Consider the following 26,104-nt stretch of genomic DNA (forward strand, 5'->3'; position numbering starts at 1 on the left):
CCTTGGGGCGGAGAGACTATTGCCGACTGAGGGTTGTGGAGGAGTTTAGGAGAGGTGGTTGGGCTGTACCGAGCTGAGACAGTATTTGACTGGTGATGTGCTCGGTTTTTCCTGTCTGGGTGCCTGGGTCTGCAGTGAGTAGTAGCCGCTGGGCTTTGGGTTTTTCCCTTAAGTCTTGTTGTAGCGTCCTGTTGCTAATAGTGTTTCCAAATGTATGGGTGTGCTGGCTTGTCTTCCCGCGCGCTGGTAGGTGGTTTATAGACAAAGTCGTATCAGCAAGCTCGGAAGCAGCGTATGGAGCGTGACTAGCCTGCCCGTGGTGTGTGGGCGTCTCTTGGCTTGCTGATCTGGCGGTCCTGTTTATAAGCTGTTACAACCCGGGCCTTGATCTGCTGGGGTGCATAGAGGGAAGCATATAAGCTATTTCTGGCCCAGTAGGACTTAGTACTCTTGGCAGCAAAAATATGGAGGCATTTAATGAGTTTTTGGGGTACTGTATGCACGTTCTGTGGTCAGCACTACAAGTTCACTGCACTCCCAAGTCATGCAGTTCCTGACTTCTCTTTTTTACGTAGATTTTATATTACTGTACTATATGTTGTGTTTAATTAACCTTTGCTGGTCATCTGCCTTTTGTTAGATAACGAAATTGAAGGAAAAACAAGAAGGTATATATGCAAAATAAAGTTTGGAAAGAACAAAGGAAGGATAGGAGGTCCCTGCAAAGCAGTATAAAGCTGAGAGGAAGAGTTTCAGTCACAGGGACCTAGTTAAACAAACTTACCTTTTAGGTGTATGGCAGGAGATGCTAGCTTAGCACCTGTGTGTAAATCATGTTTGCTGAAAAGAACAAAGAGTGACAGACTACAGGATAAAAAGGTACTTCTAGTTGGGCAGAACAAACTCTGAACTCAGATTACGAAGTATGTATAAACAAGTCAAGGGGGGATGAGCTGATAGGTGAATTGAGAAGAATGTGAACCCTGACTACCTCAGCAAAGGGAAAGGGCTCACTAGTGTTAGGGTATGGAGATAAAAGAGGGGCCGTGTCCCCCAGTACTTAGAGAGACCCCACAGGGGTATCTCTCAGTGAACTCTCAGTTTATTTGAATAAAGAAAGCTGAAGACTCTCCTGTCTCTTTCTGGAATAAAGATGATTGAGCAAGCTTATTGGAGCAGAAGCTTTCTTAACAAAATGACTTCTGGGACTAGTACTTTTTAAGCTGTGTATTGTATATTTCATAAGCCAGCATTTAAGAAATTGTGTGTGGAAATGATGCCAAATTAGTTACAATTGCCAAACATGCTAGAGCCATGCTTAAGAAAGTGATAAACAGTAAAAGGGAAGGCAGACCTTCTAGTGGAATTCTCTAGGATGTATTCTGTACTTTATATATTTCCAGCCATTTCCCTCAATTGCAGGGCAGACTCTTCCATAAGTAATTTAAACCCAATGCAATAGGCTGTGTCCCTTATTAACTTTTCAAAGGCTGCTGAAATATTGTTTAAGGGCCTCCATTAAGGTTCAGTTGACAAAAGTTAAAAATGAGTTATATGTGGAGTGCTTTATGGAAAAGGGGCACAAGTGACTAAAAAAAAAAAAAAAAAGCAGTGGGTGTTTTAAGTTATGTGAATGGCATAACAACGGTAGGTATGTAAGAACAGTAAACAAGTCACAAGATAGACTAAAAAGTCTTGAGTTTTCCCTTTTTAAACCTTTTAAGATATGTTTGTAGTACTACAGCCTCAAAGGAAAAGAAAGGAGCCTCAAAGTCATGACAGGCTCCAATAAGATATACAGTAGAGACAATTTTGAAAGCAAGTTGGGGTAAGTATGAAAGAAAGATTTCAGAACTTGATGGGTTCACACAGGAGAGGTAAAAATGAAAATCTTGTCAATAGCTTTCAGGTTGTTGCTAAAAGGCTAGTAAAATGAGTGTCTACAATAGCAGAGAACAGCCTGGGCAGTAAAATGTCTCAAAAAAAACTAATTGCAGGAAGACTCTGAAACAGCCTTGAAGGACGTAAAGCCTAGCTACTGCTTGTCTGTAATTTGCTACATCCTTTGTTTCTTATGAATTTTCATGTCAGATGCCGTTTTGTCAGATTGCCCCTCTGCTGCCATCTTTCTCATGGCAACAAAATGTATTGGAATATTGGTGGGAGGGTTCAACACCTGCTTTACCACCAGCTTTCTCTGACATAACATGTCAACATAATGAAACTGCAGGCATTAGTTTCAGAGCAGCCTTCCTTTAAAGATTTGCCAGAGGAAAAAAAAAAAAAAAAGGTTTTGATAATAAAGATGGGCAGAGAGCGACATAGTTCTGCTGTAGCTTTTTTTTGAATTGCACTTCTTATGTTGTTGAAAGCAGTGGTGCTACCCTTGGAAGTCCACAGCAGGCTACAAATATTCATCAGTCCAATGTTGTGCTATCAGTTTGTATGACACTGCTGTGTACGCCGTTAAGGATGTCAGCTACTGACAGATGGTTAAACCCTTTATGTTTGCCTTTCTCAGTTTCAGTGAGTTACCCCATTATCCTTGCTTTCCCTTGCTCTCAACAGTATATAGCAAAACAAGTCCTTTGTTGTCCTTTAAACTTAGAAAGTTGTTTCTCATCGTTTACTACATCACAGCAGACTATAGCATATTGGCCCACATGCCTTAGAGACAAGCCTCTTTTATTTTCCTTTTTAATACCACAGTTTTACATTTGAATTCATCTCTTGCTTCAAAACCTAGCAGCATTAAAAAAAAAAAAATGAGTTGAGCTGAGCAGTTGCACTACAGGCATGCATATAAGACCCAACCACTCCATCACAGGACTGGAAAAGGGCTCTGTATTTGCAGTTCAGATTTCTGAGCTGTACTTCCCGTAATTCACCGACGGATGTCAGCATTTCTCTAAAACTAGTCCTTTACTTTTGGAGTGACCTACATAAATGCAGCTCCAGACAATTTCTCTCTGCTTAGTGTAGCCCCTGCAAGCCAAAAGGTTGGACATACATGGTTTATGTGATACATAGTGCCACTGCCCCTTTTAGGTCACGGGTCTAGATTTTAAAAAGACAAAATAGTCCATTTAAAAATAAATATCTCTCATGATTCTGTGCATCCATGTCTTTACATAAGCCTACTTTAATGGGCAGACAGGTATTTAGTCAAATTTTAATGAAGATTTTAATTACATTTTCAAATGTAAAATTATTTTAAAGCTCCTGAGCGGGTGTAATCAGCTGCTTTCATTCTTTTCTTTCCTGATCTTCAAAAAGCAATTGAGATTGCTGGATACCTATGTGCTCAGACACTAGGGATTTCTTTTTCTTTGCGTTCTGAGCCAGTGAGTAGCTACCGTCATCAGAAATAATGGGCAATTCCTGTTGATATTTGTCAATATGAACATAGTACAAATAACTAATTACAGATGGCAATTGCCAGATTGATTCTGCTGCATTTTTTAATTGCTTTCTTGACCTTGTCTTTGTTAGCATAGTTCAATCAGTCTGTATGGATTACACCTTTTCCACTGGTTATTATCAACAGCCAGCCTTGGAAGGTATAAACTATTGGAAGTTTTTGTGATGTTGCTCTTGGTGAATCTAGCTTTTATTTGACATTTTAGAGTTATTAGTTTTACAGCCTCATCTACTCTTCTCTACCTCTGTTTTCCTTTGAGTTGCTTATCTTTGTTTCTTTTACTTTTCTTATGTAACATTATAAGAGTTTTTTGTTGTACATTTTTTTCTGTGTCTTTCCTGACACAAGCTTTCTTGCTTGGCTGTCTGTCACTGCTTTATCTCTACTAGATGCTTTCTGTTGCCACAGTACTGAGCAGTTGGTTTTTTGTGGTTTTTTTTTTTTTTTTTTTGATAAGGGTTCTTGCACCCTTCTCAAGTATAAGTGTTGTATTCACTTTTGCTATCAATCCACTGAACCTGGATTTATTGCTTTTTCCCTACCAGCTTTCTTACACATTGTTTGGTCTTTACATTGCATGGCTTACTGCTTTAAGCCTATCCTACGAGTGGTCTGTTGGTGCTCATTCTTCCACAGGTAATAAAAGGGATGGAAGAGCATGCAGGACATACCTGAGAAGTTAAGTCCTAAGAGTTTGTGTCCCCATCTTCAAGTTAATACGAATCTGAACCCATTCTTAAGTGGTCCAGCTTAACAGTTTTATTCTGAATGTTATTCATATATGAGCACTCACTGGCTGTGACCAGAGTTACTGATTGTCTGCAGAGCAAAGCGTGAGCATGTTACTGTCTTACGTGATTTCTGCATTAGAATTAGATGAGAATTTTTTTTTTATTTCATGGTCTCCGCTGCCATAGTTGCTTTTGGGAGTCTGAAGAGTAAGAAAAGGTTCAGTAAAGAAGGGGTCGGCAGAAACTAAGGGTAAAAGGATTAGGAATGGCTTACAGAAGAAAACATGCAGAGGCCGCTAGAAGAATGGGATAGTAACAAGATGGGATAAGGACAGTGCGGGAGTAGAAGAGAGAAAGATGAGGGTGTGGAAAACAGCTCAAGGACACCAGGCAAGGAGGTGATAAGGCGTCCCCAGAGCAAGTTAGAACTGGTTTGGGGGCTACCCCTTCCTCGAGGTCAGAAGTTTACAGCGAAGAAGAGTACGAGCCTTCATCCAACGACTACCAGGAGACCCCCACTGCTCATGACGCATGCTAAGCAGTTCTCGGAAATGTAATGAATATGTATATGTATTCCGGGAAAATCATTGATTATGTATTAGCTCTGCCTCTGTCTATACCAAGTTTTTGTCCTGAGGGCATGCAAGTTAGGAGGAGCTATCCCCCTTGCATCCGGCTCTGCACAGCGTTGATTAAAACATACCTGATTTTATAACTACTTTGTGGTTATAGAGTTTGATTCTGAAAGTCAGTTTGGCACCCCAGAGGGGACAGTCCCTGTCCGGCTGCAGGACCAGCTGAGGAGGGGGACGCCTTAGGCGCGCCCCGAGGTTTCTCAGAAGGACTCCCCTTCGTCTTCTGATCACTGCGGGGATAGACAAGGGTCATCAGTCGGCGGACCAGGTATGTGTATGGGAATAAGGGGAACCTGTAAGTCGTGAGGAGACATCCTACGCTGGGCGTAGCCGTCGTGCTGCCCCTGGGGTAGTGAGCAGGTTAGGTTAAGTTGCCGGCTGGGGTAGGAAAAAAAGCTCCCGGGAGGGGAGGGAGTTCCTACAATGGGGACCTGTAAGTCGTACGCCTGGAAAGAAAGAAAGAAAGAGAGTAATAACTCTCGTGTAGGTGGTTGGTAACAGGGGATTTTGTTAAATGACAACATGGATTTTGTGGCCATAGTAGCTGGAGACATAGGTTGTATAATTGCTGTTACCATCTGTTGAAATTTTTCGGTACTGTGTATTTGATCTATTGATGCATTAGAGACATCTTTAAAGTTTTCGAATTCAGATTGTACTTACACCGGTATCTGTGTGTGTGTGTGTGAGTGGGACGGAGCGAGTGCGGAGTCCCGGATCCATGCTTCCGTCCTCCCGTGAGGGAAACGGCCGGAGACGGACCAAGCGAGTGGCAACCATTATCGTTTGTTATGTTTTTGTTTTTGTTTTTTTTGTAAAAGTATGTAAAAATTTCTATGCGCGTGTGTATGAAATACTGCTAATATAAAGCCAGGGCAGGAGTAGGAATAAGAATTTGCACTTGCAAAAGTTAGACGAGTAAATGAGATTCTGAGATTGGGACAAAGAAAGGGAGGAATAATTGGAGCATTTGCATTTGTTTGAGAGGTGCGTGCCCCTCCCTGGAGGGGTGGGGGGAGGGGTAAGGAGTTACTTGAGCTTTTGAATACGTGTACCTCCTCCTCCCTCAGTGTAGATCTTTAAGTGTATTGAGAAATGAGGGACAATATTGTCACTATGAAAAGTGAAGATGTTTTATTTGACCTTTTAGAAAAAGGTGGTGCTCGACCCTCCTTATCAGGGGTGGGTTGGGCACGACAAAACTGACATAACTTGCAGAGTGTTTCGGATACAAAATGAGGCTCGTACCCGAGCTGGAAAAGGAAAATCGTTTATTTGTGCAGTACTCGGTGCTGCTTTGAAAGCAGCCGTGGAGTTACAAGTATTGCAGGAATCAGTTAAAGTAACAGAAGAATTGGTAAAAACAACAACAAAACAAAACAACAAAAAAACTGTGGTAAAATATTGTAATCAGTGGTGGTTACTGTACAAGTTAAAAGGTAAATGAAGTAACATGAACTGTATTGTTTGATTTATGGGTTCTGATGAAAGGGGGGGACTTGATTCGAATTGATTCCGCTTAATGAAAGAGGGTTTGATTTTGTGATTCTACCTTGGACGGTTTAAAACATAGGTGCCAGACTCCTTGTCAGCAGGGGGTCTGGGTTCTGTTTAGTGTTTACATTCCATAGGAGGATTCTTTTGTGGTAAGAAAGACACAGGTGCCAGACTTCTTGTCGGCAAGATAAGGAGAACCGGAGGAGGGAGGTAGCAGAACAGGCCCCAGTCTCCTCCTCAGTAAAACAATGAGGAAGGGATGAACCTAGTCAGCAAGGATTAGGATAACGAGGAAGAAAGGAGGCTAAAATTCAAGAAGACGTAATGAGGAAGAGTGGGGATGCGACCACCCAGAGGAGAATACAACGCATGCGCCGGAGGGGAGGGACTTGATTAATGAATATGTAGTGAGGTTCAACGTAACCTGTTGAATATGTATGAACTTGACTTATAAACATGTAACATTTCTGTGGACCGGTATGCAAGTTAGGAGGAGCTATCCCCCTTGCATCCAACTCTGTGCAGCGTTGATTAAAACATACCTGATTTTATAACTACTTTGTGGTTATAGAGTTTGATTCCACAAGTCACTGAAGGGAAATGGGACATTGGTGGAGCATTGGTGGAGAAACCTACCAAGCTGAATGATGGGAACCTGGGAAATTTACCCTAGCAGATCCGTTGGTTAAACTGCAGCTAGGAGAGCAGGATAAAGAGGTTTATTTTCTGATGGGTACGGGTGCCTCTTACCACCATTGGTGATTTTGCAGCAGTAGTAGGAGCTACTGCCCAACAAGAAAGAGCTTACCTTTTTGGGATCAATTAAATATAGACTGAGAAAATAAGTAGGAATACATAAATTCCTGTACATGCCAGGTTCTCCAAAACTGTTACTCTGGCAAGCCTTATTAGAACAAAAGGATACAGGGATTAAATTCAATAAAACTGGACCTAAGGGTCAAACAATATTAACTGATTGAAAATTGTAAGTCTGGCTTTAACACAAACTGGGAAAAACAATGTTGTACCCCCTAGAAGTTACAGAAATCTTTAATAAAGTATGCGTAGGAGTGTGGGTATCAGGAATAACTGGCAGAGCCAAAATGCAACCCTAAATAGAAGTTAAAAACAAGAGCTAGAGCTAGCCCAGTCAGGGTAAAGCAGTGCCCTTTGAGGGTATATGTCTGTAGAAAGATAAAAGAAATAATAGATAACTTTTGGAGTTTGGGTTACTAATTGAATGTGTGACTTGCAGAATCAAACTCTATAACCACAGAGTAGTTATGAAATCAGGTATGTTTTAATCAATGCTGCACAGAACCAGATGCAAGGGGGATAGCTCCTCCTAACTTGCATGCCCTCAGGACAAAAACTTGGTATAGATAGAGGCAGAGCTAATACATAATCAATGATTTTCCCGGAATACATATACATATTCATTACATTTCCGAGAACTGCTTAGCATACGGTCCCTCTCCCTCGCACATGCATCATGAGCAGTTGGGGGGGGGTCTCCTCCTGGTGGTCGTTGGATGAAGGCCTGTAGTCTTCCTCGCGAAGGCTCGTAGTCTTCCTCGCTGTAAACTTCTGACCCCGAGGAGGGGGTAGCCCCCAAACCAGTTCTAACTTGCTCTGGGGACGCCTTATCACCTCCTTGCCTGGTGTCCTTGAGCTGTTTTCCACACCCTCATCTTTCTCTCTTCTACCCCCGCACTGTCCTTATCCCATCTTGTTACTATCCCATTCTTCTAGCGGCCTCTGCATGTTTTCTTCTGTAAGCCATTCCTAATCCTTTTACCCTTAGTTTCTGCCGACCCCTTTTTACTGAGCCCTTTCTTACTCTTCATGTGAATCCAAATACAATATTCCAATCTTGCTGATGAAAAATTGGATAGCAAGTGCTATAGTTTGGTACAAGATTTGAGAGCAAGTAATAGAATTGTTGAATGCCTACACTCTGTGGTGGCAAATCCATACACTTTATTAACCAAGTTGAGGAATGAATAGGTGGAGTTTACATTCTGGATTTGAAGGATGCCTTTTCTGCCTGATTTGGCCAAAGGAAGCCTAAAGTTATTTGCCTTTTAATAGGAAAACCCTAATATGGGGGGGGGGGGGGGGGGGGGGGAACCTCAGTTAACCTGGACATTGTTACCCAGGGTGTAAAGACAGCTCAAGGACACCAGGCAAGGAGGTGATAAGGCGTCCCCAGAGCAAGTTAGAACTGGTTCAGGGGCTACCCCTCCCTTAGGGTCAGAAGTTTACAACGAGGAAGAGTACGAACCTTCATCCAACAACAACCCGGAGACCCCCACTGCTCATGACTCATGCACGAGGGGGGGGGACCATATGCTAAGCAGTTCTCGGAATTCATATACATATTCATTACATTTCCGGGCAAATCGTTGATTATATATTAGCTCTGCCTCTATCTATACCAAGTTTTTGTCCTGAGGGCATGCAAGTTAGGAGGAGCTATCCCCCTTGCATCCGGCTCTGCGCAGCGTTGATTAAAACATATCTGATTAATAACCACTTTGTGGTTATGGAATCAAACAGTGTAAGTCAAGTCTTTCTACCTTTCTACTTTACTGGGGGGGGGGGGTGTCTCTGATAGTTTACATCACTTGTCTTCTAGATGAACCTTCCCCAGGAATGCACTCTCAGTATATAGGTGTGTATATGTATATTTTGTCATACACATTGCAAGAATATCTTGCACAACATTTATCAAACCAGAGAACAAGTCATGACATGCCTTTTTTTGCTTTTATACTCCCTTCATCATTCAAAGCATTTTACAAACATTTATTACTCATATGGCACCATGGCCTATGGGGATAGAACTTTTAAAGCTTGGGCCAAAACCGAAAGCTTGAAACTAGAGTTAGCATCTGCTAAGCATCTCCTAAGCTGCATGCTTACCCAATACTTAAACAACTGTTTGAGATGCCAATTTAGCAGTGCAGTTCATGTAAACAAGAGCCTGTAAACCATAGCAGAGATATGCCTTTGTACTTGAAGAGATTTGAGTTGTTTCCAAAAGCAATAAAGGAAATGGATGCTGAAACTCAAGTATTGGTAGCGAAGAGCTTGCCTCATGCTGGCCTGGAGCCATGTCTTTCTGTTCCATTGCAGACTGAGAAGTGATAGGACAGACTAAATCTAATGAACTGAATGGGGGGATTCTGTTCAATGAGCAGCTGTATGGAGACTAGGTATCTGTATTCCTAGATAGGCAGCCTGGCCTGTATAGGCAAGATGTCTGTCTGCCCTATGATGTCCTACTAGGGAGTTTCTGATTCTTGTTTGGGCCTTAACTGTGAAGCTGCCTCAATGGGCAAAGCTTCCAGTCGTGCCATGATTCCTTCATGAGCCTTACTGAGGTGGGAGGGCACAGTGAGGATAGGTTCATGTTTATGTTATATGACCTTCTGCATCTCCCACTAGTTTCCAGCACCTTACCTGGTACTTTCACAGTACCTCTGGATAATAGGAAAATGGTATGAGGTAAGTGTTTAGAATCGTTTTAGCATTCAGGAGGCCACTTCTATGCTACTAGCCAGTAACTTTTCAGCTGATACCTCCTCTCTTGAGGTTGCGTGATCTGTGGGACATGGTGAGAGGATTCTAGTTTATGTGGTCTCATGTGAAAGCTGTTGATGTACTGTACCCAGGGATCATGTTTTGAACAGTTTTCTTCCTAGGTACTTGTTGAGGAGAAGGGCTACTTAACCTGTTGAGAATCCCTGCCAATTGTCTTTTATCTTTTTTTTTTCTGTAGAAAAAAGTGATGTTTCTTCAATCCAAGATCTGATTTACAAAACACTGTATTTTCCTGAGAAACTACAGCCTAACAGCCCCTTGCAGTGTCAGAATCCTGCTGGAACAAACTCCTCTGCCCACCACACTGTCATCCAGAATCCCTTACAAGACTCATAAAGGTGAACATCTTCCATCCCATTGGAAACACTCTTCTGACTGGAACTGAGTGTTCACCCTGCATGATAGTATTCTCAGCTTGTCTCTTCTATCTCAGCTGAATTTGGATGGGAGTAATAGGCTCACCTGCTATATTACATCTGTATCTTCACCCATTTGTATAATGTTTTACTGGACATGCATAATGGATGGAGCAGTCCCTTCACTATTATGGCAGCCTGAGAGGGTTGGATATGAGAGCAAATATTATTAATTTGGTGATTTTGTGTTAGCAAACAATAACATTTAAAGATCTTGAAGGCTGTTATTTAAAAGCTTGCTGTGCTATGCTCTGCAAAATATCCAAGAGCTGTCCTAACAGGGAGAATGAATTTTGTGTGGAGGAATAGGGTGTCTTGCCATTGGATCAAAAAGTCTGTTGCTCTTGTATGGGAGGACAGGACTTTTTACATAATACTGCAGCTGTTCTTTTTTGTTTGTTTGTTTTTGTTTTTGCACTTTCCATTTCTAAATTAATGAAATATTTATAGAGGACAGAATCAGTCCTCTGTATCTGATGGCTGTGAAAATTGAAGCACAAAGCAATAAAGTGATACAACCTGCTTTCTAACAGTGAGCACTCCTATTGCTTCTCAGAACAGCATTCTTGCATCTCTGACTACTCTGTAACCACAGTGGAATTTTTTCCCCATTTTAATGACCTCTCAGAAGCATTTTTGCATGCTCCCATATAATACTAAGTGCTTGTATATAACTGGACTAATGAGGCAAGAGCTCTGAAGTCACAGTAATGCTTTGGTACCAGTGTTGCTCAGATTAGTGGAAGTTGTGAGCAGCAGGGCTTGAATTTGTTGTCTATGGAGAGCTAACAGTGTAGGAACCACATACTAATGGGATAAATAAGGAGTTGTTTTGGGGCTGCTCAGCTCTGGACTGTAACTTCAGGGAGTTCCGTCAGCTGTCATGATGCTGCGATAAACAGCCACCTGTCCCACTGGGCAATCACCATACAGAGCATAGCCTTAGCTGCTGGCAGTGCAGTGTGACTTGGGCTCTCATCATTCCCACTGTGCTTTCCTAATAGTGATGAGTCCTGTACTGGCTATTAGTTAGGTCATAGTAAATTGGCCTCCCTCTAATTTCAGGTTTCTGTTTCCAACAACCTAGAGCTGCTGTTCTGATGGCCAGAACAAGTGAGGATTCTCATTTTTCTCCCTCAGAATTTCAGGTGAAGCAGTAGCAGCTACCCTTCTCTCTTCTCCTGTGGCCCAGCTGTAGAGGTGGGATGAACAGGCTGGTTCTGAGATACATTCCTAGTCCTGTTGCTACTTGATTTTAATCTTCAGAATTAGCAGACCTGACACTGAGGGACCACAGTGCAGCAGAGTTCTGCAACACAGGTTACCGAGAACATATTGTGTGGGAACTGTTGAATCATGGCCCGAACCACTGATTGATCACCTGAGGCAAGCACTGAGTAAGCCACGGGAGCACAGGTGAAGGCAATTCACCTGTGTGACCAGAAGGGGTGGAACCTGGCTCCACCTCTCCTAGACCCCATTTAAGGGCTGACTGCCTCGGGAGAAGGATCTCTTTCTGGAGGTCACTCCCTTTGGAGTTTTTCTGGGCACCTAAGACATGGGAAGTGCTTCCATTTATTTTTTTATTATCCCTTTCTACTGTGATAATCCTTCTAGTTATACAACCTGTAAAATAGCAGCCTAACCATACCGCTCTGCTAATTGTATATTTGTTGATTGTATGCATATAACGGATCAACAGGCATATGTGTTGTGGCATGTGCTGTTCCATCCATAAAACAAGTTGCTGTTCTTTATCTGTGTTGGGTTGTGTATTTTCTCCTCATGCCTCCTTAATTCTGTGGCCTCTGCCTCCTACACTGGGGACATAAACAGGATAATTACAAATAACAGCAGTGTCTTGAGTTCTCACTCATGGTTTGCACAACCTGGTGTGTGTACAGCTGCCCAGGTGATGGACTCTTGCTGTATGTGCTTTGATGAAAATAGAGCACTACCACAATTTGTGCTTCTCATGGCCCCACTTAGCATCTTGTTTGGCTTTGGTGAGGCAAGCAGTTTCCATAGAAATACTCTTCTTGAGCCCATGTTGGGATCTCAGAGGTTCCTGCAACGATTGCCTGGAACATTTCATTTGTCACTGGTTGAGCTAATCTGTTAGCTGGGTCTTACAGGCTGTTATAGTGCTACTGCATTAAAACTTCCTGACCCATAACAGCAAAAGAAGATTGTCTACGCTCATTAACAGAGAACATCTTAGCGCTGGCAGTTTATGCCAAATGGGAATCTTTCTTAGCAACACAAGCATAAGGGGGATACAAATAGTTGTATGACTGAAACTGATCTATGCGAAACAAATTTTGCCATACAGGTCAAATGATAAGCAGTTCAAATTGATCTACTGTTGAAATGTTGATTTATTTTAGTCAGAACAGGAAAGTGTTAAACCATCTTAAAATATAACAAAACATGTAAATGTTGCAACTTGTGCAGCTTAGGCCTCTTCTCCTGTTGGATAACATTGCTTTGTGCTGTACAAGCCCAAGAATGCTTCTTTGTGGAAAATAAAGGTCAGAAGGTATGGACACTATATACTATGGGTGTACAACTTTTTTGCTTGTCTGGGCCACACTGAGTGAATGGGAATCATCTTGCACCACATCTAAAATATATAATAATGTATAAAATCTCATAAACAGGCATGATAAAATTTTTGAGTTGAATATTAGACTGTAGCTGCATACATAGCAAATACACATGTAATGTATTTAGATCAACTAAAAATGGAGTCCCAAATACAGAGGGGGGGGGGGGAGGGGGGATTTTTTTTTTATCTCAAAACCTATTCTCAAAATGTTTTTTCAAAACAGAAAGCAAGGCTGCATATTTTTCACTGTTCACAGGACTGTGTTTAGCCAGCATATCAAAATGCATGAAATATTTGATGTAGCTTGAGCTTGCCATAGTTCTAAGTTTTATTTCAAACACTGTTATATTTGAAACACAGCAGATGATATCATTTTCATCTTGAAGCTGCATGTTCAACTCATTTAAATGAGTGGTCAAATCTGCTAAAGATGGTAAATCTGCGAGCCTTTTTTAATCTTCTCATTCTGAGACAAATTTTCCTTTTGACTCCACAAAGAACTTCATTTCATTTCTCAAATCATATAATATTTTTAGTGTTCTACCTTAACTTAGGCACCTGGCTTCAGAAAAGTAAGTGATGTCCCCATAATCAGCAGCCTTACTTTTAAGGAACCCCTGGAATTGATGATGATTCAGTTCCGTAGACTTTATGAAATACAGAGCTTTGATGTTTTTGAATTACATTATCAATTTTTAAAGCTTTCTCACATAAATTTTATTGGTGTTTGATGCAACAGTATTTCATCAAGTGTGATTTTCTGGTGGCAGCTGCATTATTTTCTCTTAATTTTGTAAGTCCCTTTTTTTACCAGCCATCATTAGGGTGCCATCAGTAGCTTCACCAAATATGTTGACAAAAGTTAAAGAAAATTGCTTGAATGTATTTTTTACTGTTTCATACAAATGAGGAGATGTAGTTATGTCTTTTAAAGACACCAAAGAAGCCATTTCTTCAGTGACATTATATTCATTATCAATATGTATTACAAAAATGGCAAGGAGATTCATATCTGCGCCATCAATACTTTATCACTAAAGCAAAAAAAAAGAAAAAAAAATAGCAACTTTACTCTCCATATTACTTTTGATAGATTTTTCCTTTTTCTTCTATTCACTTGGCTGTACTCTGGCAAGATAAACTGATTTTAGAAAAGTCTGCTTTGGACATATTATGTGTGCCATACTTTCCATACATTGCTTAATAAACTCATCTTCAGTAAATGTTTTTTTTTGTTTGTTTGTTTGTTTGTTTTTCAGTCACATTTGCTATCACATAACTAGCTTTTATAATAGAGTCCATTTGAGTTTGAATTTTTTAAAAAAGATTTTGTTGGGATGACAGGTTTTTTTCAGTTTCACTGTTTTGTCTTTATGAAGCATAAATTCCTTAATATTTATTAAATTTGGCAGCATGTTTCTGCATATAATGTCTTTTCAGATTGCAATCTTTGAAAACAGACACAATCTTGACTAAAATCTACTCGTCTATTTTTCCTTGAACGCTCTTCCTTCCTCCACAACTTTTTTTTTTTTTTTTTTTGGCTCTGCTTTCCATTGAGACAGTATTAGAGACAGGTTTAAATAGTATTAGCAATCACTTCATTTTACTCAATAAGCGCGTCTATATGTAATACACGTAGGGCTTGATGCAACTGAGTTGCTGTGGGTGCGAGAGGAAGACTAAGCACTACTACTGCTGCGCCCTCCCTGTGTCTAGAGGGTGGGCCAAGCTGTAGCAGCAGGGGCTGGGCCACACTGCAAGCTGTGCCAGGCCGTGGGTTGCATGTGCCTGTTGTGACACATTGCCTGTTTGTCAGCCATCAGAACTCACAGCATTGGAGTTAGAAGTTCTTTCATGTAGCAAATAACATTTGCTGAATCCTACTCGGTGGCAGGTTGGCATACCGGCTGGTACCTGGTAGCTCTTCCACAAGACATGATTTGCAAGATATTGTTTTATGTCCCAGTGACAGCGCATAGCAAATGAGGAGTTCAGCAGACTCAGACAGTAGATACTTGCGTATGAATGATTTGTTGCTTTGGTTGTGAAGCTCAATTTATTATCAAGTAAATAAGGGTGTTGTTTTTTTTTTTTCTCCTGGGAGATGATAATTCTACTGGCCATGTCTGATCTCGTTTTTGTGATTTATTTGATGAATGTAGTTATTTCTGTTATTCTGGCATTTGCCAGTGGACTATCTAGCAAGGAGAGCTAAGACCAAATGTACGTAGAGAGCTCAATGCTCTTCAGTTCCGTGAATTGCCTGCTACTGGCCTCTGGGAATACGAATGACTGTAGCTTCCATTCCTTTCAAAACCCCAAGCTCCTGGCAAGAGGAATGATGTGATTATGGCTTCAGGATGGTGCATGGATTTGGGAATGGAATTACTTTTTGCACATGGGCAGGCATGTCCAACCCGCTGTCTGTGGCTGCGCACAGTGTGCTACTAATGCTGTGCTGACTGAAAGCAGGGCATGGAGAAGGCAGTGCTGACTCAAGTGACAGCAAATAATTCTATGCCTTTTGAAACACTGGCTAAGCACAGGCCTCTGATCAGCAAAGAATACGTGGCCATGCTTTCTGTTTTGATAAAGGAATTTGCAAATAGAATCATAGAATCCTTTGAGTTGGAAGGGACCTCTAAAGGTTATTTAGTCCAAGTTCCCTGCAATGAAGAGGGGCATCCACGGCTTGATGAGGATGCTCAGAAACTGGTCCAGCCAGACCTTGAATGCCTCCATGGACAGGGCATCCACCACATCTCTGGGCAACCTGTGCCAGTGCCACACCACTCCCACTGTAAAAGAGTTTTTCCTGATATCAAACCTAAATCTCCCCTCTTCAAGTTAGAAACCATTTCCCCTTGTCCTATCACCACAGATCCTGCTGAAGAGTCTGTTCCCTTCTCTGTTATAGCCCCCTTTTAGAGACTGAAAGGCTGCTATCAGGTCTCCCTGGAGCCTTTTATTTTCTGGGCTCAACAGCCACAGCTTTCTCAGCCTGTTCTCATAGGGCAGGTGTTCCATCCCTTGTATAATTTTTGTGGCCCTCTTCTGGATGTGCTCTATTTTCTGAATAATTGCCTCCACATCCATTCATTATTTCCCATTAGAGAAGATTGAATCCTATCCTTTTGTTGAATTTGATATATAACCACTTGTAATTAGTACCATTAGGTGGGTTTCCTCTATACTGGGTACAGTTTACTCTGTTCACAGTAGCAGTCTGAAAATCAGTGTCATTTGGCCTTGGGCAACGTGCACGACTGGCCACCCCGGGGCAAAGGCAACAACACTAGTCAATATACTTACCACAGGTACAGTCACCAGAGCCTAGAAAACTTCAGAACAGGTGGTCCCACAGATTCTGATGCCCACTGCTTTCTTGGCGACTTCTTCACTCTTGAGTAGTAAATCCAGTTGGGTTGTTCCCTGATTTTGACTGCAGTAAATGTTGTCTACAGCACTCAGGATGGTCCTTCTCTTCCAATGGCTGTCCTGAAAGAGCTTTAGCATGCACCCAATCTCTTGGTTTGAAGGGGTGAATTGGTTGATCTAAACCTCTGACTCCCCAAACCTCTTTCTGAATTTTGCTTAACTGATTTCCCAGTGCAATCATATATCTCTGTAAATAGTTTTCACCCAACTTATTCAGATCCTCCCCTTTAAACTGAAATTGGTAAGGTCTACCGTGCAGTATTTCAAAAGGACTCAAACTTTCTTGGTTTTACCCTAATTCTCATCAAGTCTTTAGGGAGTGCTTGATACCAATATAAATTATCTGCCTGACAAATTTTTTCAGTTTGATGTTTTATCAAATGATTCATCTTTTTGACTAGCCTGCCTGCTTGTGGTTGACAGGGTGTGTGCAATTGCCAATCACTGCCCAGCATTTTACTGACTTCTTGTACCACTTGCTCACAGAAGACAGGGGTACTGTCTGACGACATCACAACAGGTACCCCAGACTGAGGCATTACGTCATTTAATAAGACTCTTGTAAGTTCTCTTGCCTTATCTGTTCTACAAGGAAAAGCTTCTGGCCAACCTGAAAAAGCGTCTGTCAGCACCAGTGAGTACTGATGCCCCCCTTTTCTAGGGAGTTCTGAGAACTGTATTTGCCATTGTTGTCCTGAAATGTTCCCTTTCGCGATAGACCCCACTTGTACTCTGTTCCTGGTATTAGGATTGTTCTTCAAATGGATTTCACGTTGTTGAGTAACCTGTTTCAGCACGGAATACAGATTACAACCATTGTTACTTTGTTCAAATACTTACAAAGAGCATCTGCTCACGAGTGTGTTTTATTATTTTCCCCTAGAACCAATTCCCATAAGATGCTCAAGGGCACGACAACGCGTCCATCAGGTGTATATGCCCATCTGTTGGTTCCCTCCTTTCCTTCTAAGTCATTAAATGCCTATCTTCTTTAGAATAATTCACGGGTTCTGACTCAAGTTCAGTGATTTGAAGTTTACCGTCTGGAATTAAAGTCAGTTCACCGATTTCTTTTCCTTCAGCTGCCTGTTCTGCCACCTGATTGACCATCTTATTTCCAATTTCCTGTACAGTGTTACCTTTCTGATGTCCTTTACATTGCATAGTAGCCGTGCTCTTTGGTAGATCTACAGCTTCCAGCAGATGCACAATTTCTTTGGCATGCTTGATTTGTTTTCCTCGTGTTGTAAGCAATCCTTGCTCTTTCCAAATGACACCATGGGCATGTACAACCCCAAATGCATACTTAGGATCTGTCCATATGTTCATCTTTTTTCCTTTTGCCAATTCTAAAGCTCTCGTCAAGGCAGTTGTTTCAGCCTTCTGAGCAGAAGTCCCTGCAGGTAATGGTTTTGCTTCAATTACCTTGTCAGTAGTGGTTACCACGTATCCTGCCTTTGTTTCCTTATCTCACAAAACTGCCTCCGTCTGTGAACCAGGAATCTTCAGCATCATCCATTGGTTCCTTCTTTAGGTCTGGCTGTCTGGCGTAGAGAGTCTCCATCGTATGAGATGTACTGGAGTCACAATAGAGTACTTCTATCTTTTGTCTCAGTACGTGCCAGGACATTTTCCTCAGGTTCTGCATACACTGTTTTTAAAAAGTGGCTCACTATGGCCTAATAAGCAATGGAAATTTTCCAGAGTGGGTGAAAGTGAGTCAAAGGCCTTGGTGATGAAGCTGCTGGTGCAAAATGGGGAATGAGGAGGTGGGCACTCAACCACCCTAGATACCACTGAGCATGCCCAAAGGGACATTAGCACATATTTATGAGTCCTTGGAAAAAAATGAATGCGTATGCCAATGTACTGCATATGTATGTCTTAACTGTTTGAACGTAGAACCTGAACTCTGAGAGGGTGCGCTTGCTTGTCAAGTCGCCTGGTATGTATGGTGAGGAATAAAGGAGTACTAAATTGGAGTTAAGGGAGTTTTTGTCCTGGATTTTGGATGACAATTTTTGGTGACCCAGATGGGACACTGTGTCTGTGATCTTGTGGACCAAAGGACCAGAGGGGACCTCTGTTCAATGCACTCACAGAGGTGATTCTCGGGGAGCTCCCCTCTGATCCTGTCGGGTCTGGCTGCGAGTTCCCTGGAATACCGTAAGGCATTCCATTCCTTTTTTATTGCCTCCGGTAAATCATGAAAGAAGTCTGTATCATGTACAGAGAGCAAGGGTAATGGGATCCCAGGGTACCCTATTATACAGTGTCAGAGAGAGAGCCTGAATGTGATAGGGGCCCACGTTGCAGACATGGAGGAATCAGCTGTGGAAATTGCAGAGGAAACTTGTTGAAAATTGTAATGATTGGTGGGTTGGAGAAGTGATTAAAATTAATTGTGGAATCCTGAGATCTGTGGAAAAATAATAACAAGCGGAGTTCCAATCTTGTGAGAGGATATTGGTTATAGCTGTCCCTGAAGGAATTTGGTGTGCAACCATGCCTTGAGGGAGCCATCAGACTTCATCACCTAGCAATTTGAGGAGGGACAGGGACAGTTGTCCAGCAGTGTGTGCTATTAGACGTTGTGAGCTGTGCCAGCTGATGCAGGTGGGTGCTGGCACGAGAACACCCTTGCAGTGCTGCCCCGCCATGACTTGCAAACGGAACTCTTGGAGAGAGAGCCGGGGGCTGCAGACTCCTGCTGTAAAGTGTGGTACTTGCAAATGGGTTGGGGGGTTGGGGGGAAGGAGGGGGGGAGAGAGGACAGGGGCAAGATATTGGAAGTGAGAATAGCCTTCATCTGCAGAGATCTAGGAAACCCGATATCCCTGTGTCTCAGCTTGACTGGCTCGCAGTTTGTGAGCTCCCTGGGGCTTATGAGAAATAAAGCTGTGTTAAGGATTCTGATTCTCCAGAACTTTTCCGTTTGTGTCTGCATGATGTGGATCTGCTTTCAGGGCAGCCAAACATGAAATACACGTGAGAGCCATAGAGAACTGTGCCAGTATTGGCTGAGGATAGTATCAGGGAAACGCTTCTCTTGCCATTGGTTATGTCCTCCAGTGAGTCATGTGAATCACGAATGACGGGGAGAGGGTGGGGCTAGTAGCTGTAACTCAGCAGCTGATGATTTTGCTGAAGAGCTAAGCCAAACTTTAGAGCTGCGGGAGCCTTAAATACAGCACGTGTCACCTCAGAGGCCTTGGCAAGATACGTGAGTTCCACTCTCCGCACTTCATAGATGGGAAAATGAAGCTACAGAAGAGAGAAATAATTTCCTTGATGTCACATGGCAGCTTAAAGCAGAAAACTAAGGCATTAATATCCCGTGCACCAACCTCCTAGGTCCTATGTGATTTGGACTGGCAGTTAGTCTAGGGGAGCTGACTGTCATTCTACCAACCCTCTTCTTCCTCACAGCATCAGCTGGTACTGCTTGCTTTTAGTGCCTAAACAGAAGTAGAACTTCGTTTAGAGTACAGAATACAACTTTGGAAACCGAAGCTGCAGTCAACGTGTATATTTCTGTGCATATCTAATTAGACAGAAAATTGTAAAATACATGCTTGAATTATACCACATACTGTGCTGGCAAGGTCTTTTCATTTTCTGGCAACTTCCATGTAAACCACCTCTACCAGGCATATTCCCAGTAGACTTCCTGGAGTTTCTGGCACTCTCCCTCTTCAAATAAATAGTTAATGGGAAATTGCTCATCTTTGTTTCCTTGCTCTCTTTGATGATGCGTAACAGAACTTGTTAAAACAGTTGCTTCCTTTTTCTCTACCATCTTGATATACTTGTTACTTCAGATTAACTGGTGAATTGTACAATAACAAAGCCAAACAAACAAACAAAAAAAATTCCATTCACTGAAGAACTGATGTCCACGAAGCTACAGGACAACGGTCTCAAAGTATGAGAAGGGCAAGATGGTGATTGTTTCCCATGAGGGAATCTTGAAGGACTCCAGGTTTTCCTGGTTCCTCAGAGATGATGTGAAGTGACTCAGGCCTTCCCCTGGGACCCTGGCTGAGGTCCATCACCATTTGAATTCTCTCTCCCACCTGCTCCTCAGGGCTGGCACCAGAGTACAGACCAGGGTAGAACTCGTCATCCCTCTGGAAGTAAAATGTATGGATGCCTTTGGTGGCATGCAGACAAAAGAGCTGGTTTGCTTTGTAAAGGAAGGTGGAAGCCTGCTCAGTCGATGCCAGGCTTGGCACTGGGCCAGTCTACGTGGCAAGGAGAAAGTGCTGTTTAAATTCCCTGGGAGTCAGTGTTGGCGGTGTGTATTTCCCAGACAGCAAGGGAGAGACTCGCTCTTTCTCTGCGTCCAAAGAAATGCCAAGGATTCCTCTGATCACCCAGTGAATATTTAAATATTTACTTGCACCGTCTTTAGATTCTATTTTACTGTTATTCTGCCTTGAGTTTTCTGCTATTGGTCTCCAAGAACAGGAAAAAAAAAAAAAAAAAAAAAAAAAAAAAAAAAAGATACCTTTGCTATGTTCCCCAAACCAATGGCTAAATTAGAGACCAGTGTTCGCAGGTTGCTGAGAGACTAGGAGCTTTGCTCACGTGGTCTATGTTAATGTGTTCAACAGATGACTGCTCAGGAGGAAACTTGTCTGTATCTACTTAGTGCACATCTTTTTTTTTTTTTTTTTTTTTTTCTTTTTATTCCTCACTCTCTCCATACTACAGCTTTGGTGCCACTTCCTGAGTTATTTAGATCCTTCCTGATGCTGGACCAAAATAAGTCCTTTACCTTTCCTGCTGATGTTCTCTGGCATGGTGTAAACCAGGCACGTGCCGCCCGCGGGACGCATGCGGCCCAGCACGGCAGGCAATGCGGCCCATCCCCTCCCCGCTCCGTAAAGGCGGCGGCTCTTCCCGCGGAGCGGCCCCAGGCACGCGCCCATCGCTCAGCAACAGCAAAACAGTCAGTGCGCTATTAACGCTGCGTCGACTGAAAGCAGGGCGTGGGGGGGGGCAGTGCTGTGCAGTGCTGACTCCCGTGATGGCAAATAACTATGTATTTTGATACGTTGGCTAGACACAGGGCTCTGAACAGCAAAGAGCACAGTCATGCTTTCTGTTTTGATAAAGGAATTTGAAAACAGAATCACAGAAGCATGGAATCATAGAATCCTTAGAGTTGGAAAGGACCTTTAAAGATCATCTAGTCCAACTCCCCTGCAGTGAACAAGGACTTGCAGAGCTCGATCAGGTTGCACAGAGTCCCTTCCAGCCAGGCCTTGAAAGTCTCCAGGGACAAGGCATCCACCACATCTCTGGGCAACCTGTGCCAGTGCCTCACCACCCTCACTGTAAAAGACTTTTCCCTTACATCCAACCTAAACCTACCCTCTTCAAGTTAGAAACCATTTCCCCTTGTCCCATCACAACAGACCCTGCTGAAGAGTCTGTCCCCTTCCTTCTTGTAGCCCCTCTTTAGATACTGAAAATCTGCTATCAAGTGTCCCCGAAGCCTTCTCTTCTCCAGGCTGAACAGCCCCAGTTCTCCCAGCTTGTCCTCACAGGAGAGATGTTCCATCCCATGGATCGTTTTTGTGGCCCTCCTCTGGATGCGCTCCAACAGGTCTATGTCTCTCCTGTACTGAGGACTCCACATCTGGATGCAGTACTTCAGGTGAGGCTTCCCCAGTGCAGAGTAGAGGAGACAGGATCATCTCCCTCACCCTGCTGACCACACTTCTTTTGATGCAGTCAAGGATATTCCAATTGGTTCTTTGACACAATTGTTGAAGTCTAATAAATATGAGAGCCCCTATTTTAACGTAAACACAACTGGTTTGTGTAATTTAGTTAGCAAAGAGTTGAGATTGCCAGTAGAAATGGAACAAAATGTGTGATAAACTGCCACAGCCAATTTCCATCTCCCAGGTGAGAAATGTATGTCAACCACTTACTCTGCAATTATAAATTGTCATGAAAAATATTTTGGGTTTCGATGTTTTAAACAGCCTTGGTGCCTGATCTTTTGGTTCATACACTGATAGAAATAGCACTGTTGGAGGCACCTGGAAGTGCTGGGAGGGGGGGGGGGGGAGGGGGGGAGGTGAGATGAAGGGCGTGTTTGAGAAAGCACAGGTATTGTGGAAAGACCTGGGTTTACTGAGGTGGGGAACACAGGTGGAGAGGGAAGAGAAAAAAGAACAGCAGTGGGAATGCAAGGAAACAAAATACAGTTTCTGGGAAGGGGTTACGTTTTAGCAAGGCTTCCCACAGGTTTGTAACATGCTAACTAGGCTCCATTCTTCTGCAGAGAGTAGAATTAACTGACTGTTTTTCTGTTTTCAGCCCTACAGCTACCTGCTGGACTCACCTTCTTCTGTCTCCCATTCAGTTACTTGCCAACAGTGCCTATCACATTCAGAGCACAAATTTTACCCCCAGGAACATTTTCTCACTGTTCTTGCACAAGAGTACAACATTGTGCGTTGTATCCCTTGGAAGTATAGTTCAGGGTTAAACTCCAACATCAAGCAACAACTGAGAAGGAACAGTTGCACCACCTCCTTATGTTTGAGTAAGATTTTCTATATTCTAATAAAATTAGCGACTAGACCCTGAATTTGAGTCTGAAATGCTTCATGCGTTTGGAGATGTGTTTCAGCAGCAAAAAGCTCATGAAAGCTACACAGTAACTTCCTTCTCTACTGATTCTTGTTCCTTTTTTTTTTTTTTTTTTTTTCTTTTGCGTTGTGGACAGTTTAAAGCAATCCTGGGAAATGTTGCTTTTTTTTTTTCCCCAGTGAAATTGTGCATCTCTTGTAGCTTGGGTGGGGATGGAGAAGAGTAAGACTACTCTGACTGACATCTTGGCATGAGATTTGAGAACCTACCTAGATTTCAGTAACCCTTTAGGTTACTATTAAATTAAATGCAACAGCAGAGCCCAGGCTGAAGACAAAGAAAAGCTGAGAGGATGTTGGGAAGAAAAGCAGGCAGCAAATAACTTCTCAAGGAGCCATACTGAATCATCCAGCTGCTTTTCTTGTTTCATAATGGATGAAAGTCACCATCTTTGCACACAACAAAAAAAGGAGTGAGCCAGCTCAGTGCAAACAAGACATGATGATTTTCCAGAAACTGTTAGATGGTCTGTTAAAAAAAATTCCTTTATGTATGCCCCACTGCGTGTAGGGGCAGTAATTCTCCAAAATCTGTGTTCAAATGTCCACTCCATCCCTCCCTTGCCTTTTACTTTCTTTTGCATTGTTCTCCTCTGTTGTCTGATGCATGCTCTTCTTTGCACGGTCATGTCTCACTTCCACATCTCTCCTGGGTACTCTTCTTGGATGACAGCATGTCTTTCTCACTTGCTTGAGGAACTTCCTCTCAACCAACGAAGCAGGCAAAGCCTCCTTCAGGTCAGTTCCTGGGTCCTCTCCGTTGACTGAACCTCTCTAAGCATTTTTCTCCAGGCCATCCTGAATCATTCACATTTCTTCTCAGAAGCCTTTCTGATTTGGCATATATATCCCAGCAGCCATTTCCCTTAATTGCCACCCTCCAACATCTGCTCCAGTCTGAAATCAGGATAAGCAAAAACCTGGCCATTTTGCCACAAGGTAATGACAGATAAATGGAGATAAGTAACAACGTTGGAGTAAAAAGTACAAATCAAACCCTTTCAAACTCAGAAATGGAGTCCCATTTCCTGAAACACTGCTGTGCAATTCTACATGCTGTAAATCAGGTTGTGATAGACCACTGAGGGCAGCAGACATCTTTGGCTGTGCTGCAGGTTAAATTGGGCTAAGATCTATACTAGCTGTAAACCTGAAAGCAAAGCTAGAATTCCTAACAGATTAAAAAAAAAAAAAAAAAAAAAAAAAAAAAAAAAGACATTGACAAAAGTAAAGAGATTGCAAAAAAGAAATGTGAAACAGGAAAAAAGAAGCTTGTCATCTTAAAATGACAAGCAAGGAAGTCTGATCTGTTTCAAAGACAGAGGGGCTCCTAAGGTAGTGGATGGAAGAAAATGAGCCCATGCCCTGGCTCTTACTAGTTTTGCCTCTGATAAAGTGAGGTTGCAGATCCTTGCCTATGGAGAAAGCAGTAGAAACCCAAAATATCTCCTTACGGTAGAGTATGAACTTGTCCTCCACGCTTTTTTTTTTTTTTTTTTTACTTGATGCTTGCTGCAGAAACGTACAGCCCCATGAGCTGGAGAAAAGACTTGAATAAAACACCTTGAAATACACAGACAATTAATTATCTATGATCTGGAGGAAGATCCAATTCCATGATTAGTAGTTACCACTCATGAAAAGTAATTAACACACCAAACAAATACATTTTTATTGCTATTTAAAAATCACAGTTGTGAAGTAGCGCCTTTACTAGGCTTTGTGCCCAGTAGGCATGTTCTGATCACTGTGCATACTGTAGTCATGCTAAGAGAAATGTCTAAAGAAGTTCTGTGTGTGGCTCATTGCTTCCACCTTGAGATAGAGGACCATACAAAACAGTAAGATCCAGAGGGGTGAAATCATGTATGTATAAATGAATGAATGAATAGATAAATAGTTTGTAATCGCTGCTAAGGACATAAACTTGCCAATCTACTACATCTTTACCTCCATACTGCAATACCAAACAGAGCAGGCACATGTGGCTGCTGGCAAACTTGGGAGTTTCATGCTGAATTAGGTCTCTCTAAGCTTATCATTAATATCAATTTCTCCAAAAACTTCTGTAGTGAATGTTGCTGTCTCTCTACCCTTCTGTTTGTCCAGGCTTGTGTATTTATTACAACTGAAAAACACCTCCCAGTAAGTGACTCTCCTTCCCCGTGACCCATTCTCCTGCCAGCTCACAAACCTCTTTGGTATCGGCAGCATCCCTCTAGACAAAAGTCTGGGATAGACTAGAGCGGCATACTTTACGTGAGCTCTGTTCTCCTGGGGCACTCAGCCTCACAAAGCCAAGTTATACCAGAGCAAATCTCTGAACCCTGGCTTGGAAAGCAGAGATGGAAGGGAACTGTCCTAGAAAGATCTTTTCTCTTCTTCTTTTCTTTTCTTTTCTTTTCTTTTCTTTTCTTTTCTTTTCTTTTCTTTTCTTTTCTTTTCTTTTCTTTTCTTTTCTTTTCTTTTCTTTTCTTTTCTTTCCTCTCCTCTCCTCTCCTCTCCTCTCCTCTCCTCTCCTCTCCTCTCCTCTCCTCTCCTCTCCTCTCCTCTCCTCTCCTCTCCTCTCCTCTCCTCTCCTCTCCTCTCCTCTCCTCTCCTCTCCTCTCCTCTCCTCTCCTCTCCCCTCCCCTTCCCTTCTCTTCTTCTCTTCTTTCCTTTTCTTTTCTTTTTTCCTTTTTTTTCCCAGTGATTCTGAGCCATCATACAACAAAGATGTGGTGGAAGATCCACCCAGGAGGTTTTCTAGGGTGAGGCGGTCAACTCCACACCTCAAGACTGCCTCCACCAAGAACAAAAAAAGGGTGATTGTCATAGGCAACTGCCTTCTGGGAGGAACAGAGGGGCCCATACGTTGGCCAGACCCTACTCATAGGGAAGTGTGCTTCCCCCCTGGGGCCCAGGTCAGGGACATTACTAGGAGACTTCCTAGTCTGGTTCACCCCTCTGATTATTACCCGTACTGATAGTTCAGGCTGGCAGCAATGAAGTCACTGAGAGAAGCCTGAGGACTATCAAAAGGAACTTCAGAGGACTGGGGTGGCTAGTGGATGGAGCATGAGTACAGGTGTTTTCCTC

The 26,104-nt window shown here is 42.6% G+C and overlaps 1 long non-coding RNA gene across 3 annotated transcripts in view; it reads left to right on the forward strand.

Annotated features, from left to right (window-relative positions):
- LOC101748309 overlaps positions 1-24,240 on the forward strand; it is a 25,054-nt gene extending 814 nt beyond the window's left edge. The window contains exons 1-4 of one of the 3 annotated variants that reach the window (XR_003071562.3): positions 10-4,705; positions 4,885-5,055; positions 10,069-22,020; positions 22,692-24,240. This is a non-coding gene — a long non-coding RNA (uncharacterized LOC101748309). Of the gene's footprint in view, positions 1-9; positions 4,706-4,884; positions 5,056-10,068; positions 22,021-22,691 lie in introns of those variants that run through there. The other 2 variants (XR_001468569.4, XR_006933133.1) reach the window with 2 other exon arrangements.
- Positions 24,241-26,104: the final 1,864 nt, after the last annotated feature.

This window comes from Gallus gallus, chromosome 1 (genome assembly GCF_016699485.2).
Source record: "Gallus gallus isolate bGalGal1 chromosome 1, bGalGal1.mat.broiler.GRCg7b, whole genome shotgun sequence".
Classification (NCBI taxonomy): Eukaryota; Metazoa; Chordata; class Aves; order Galliformes; family Phasianidae; genus Gallus; species Gallus gallus.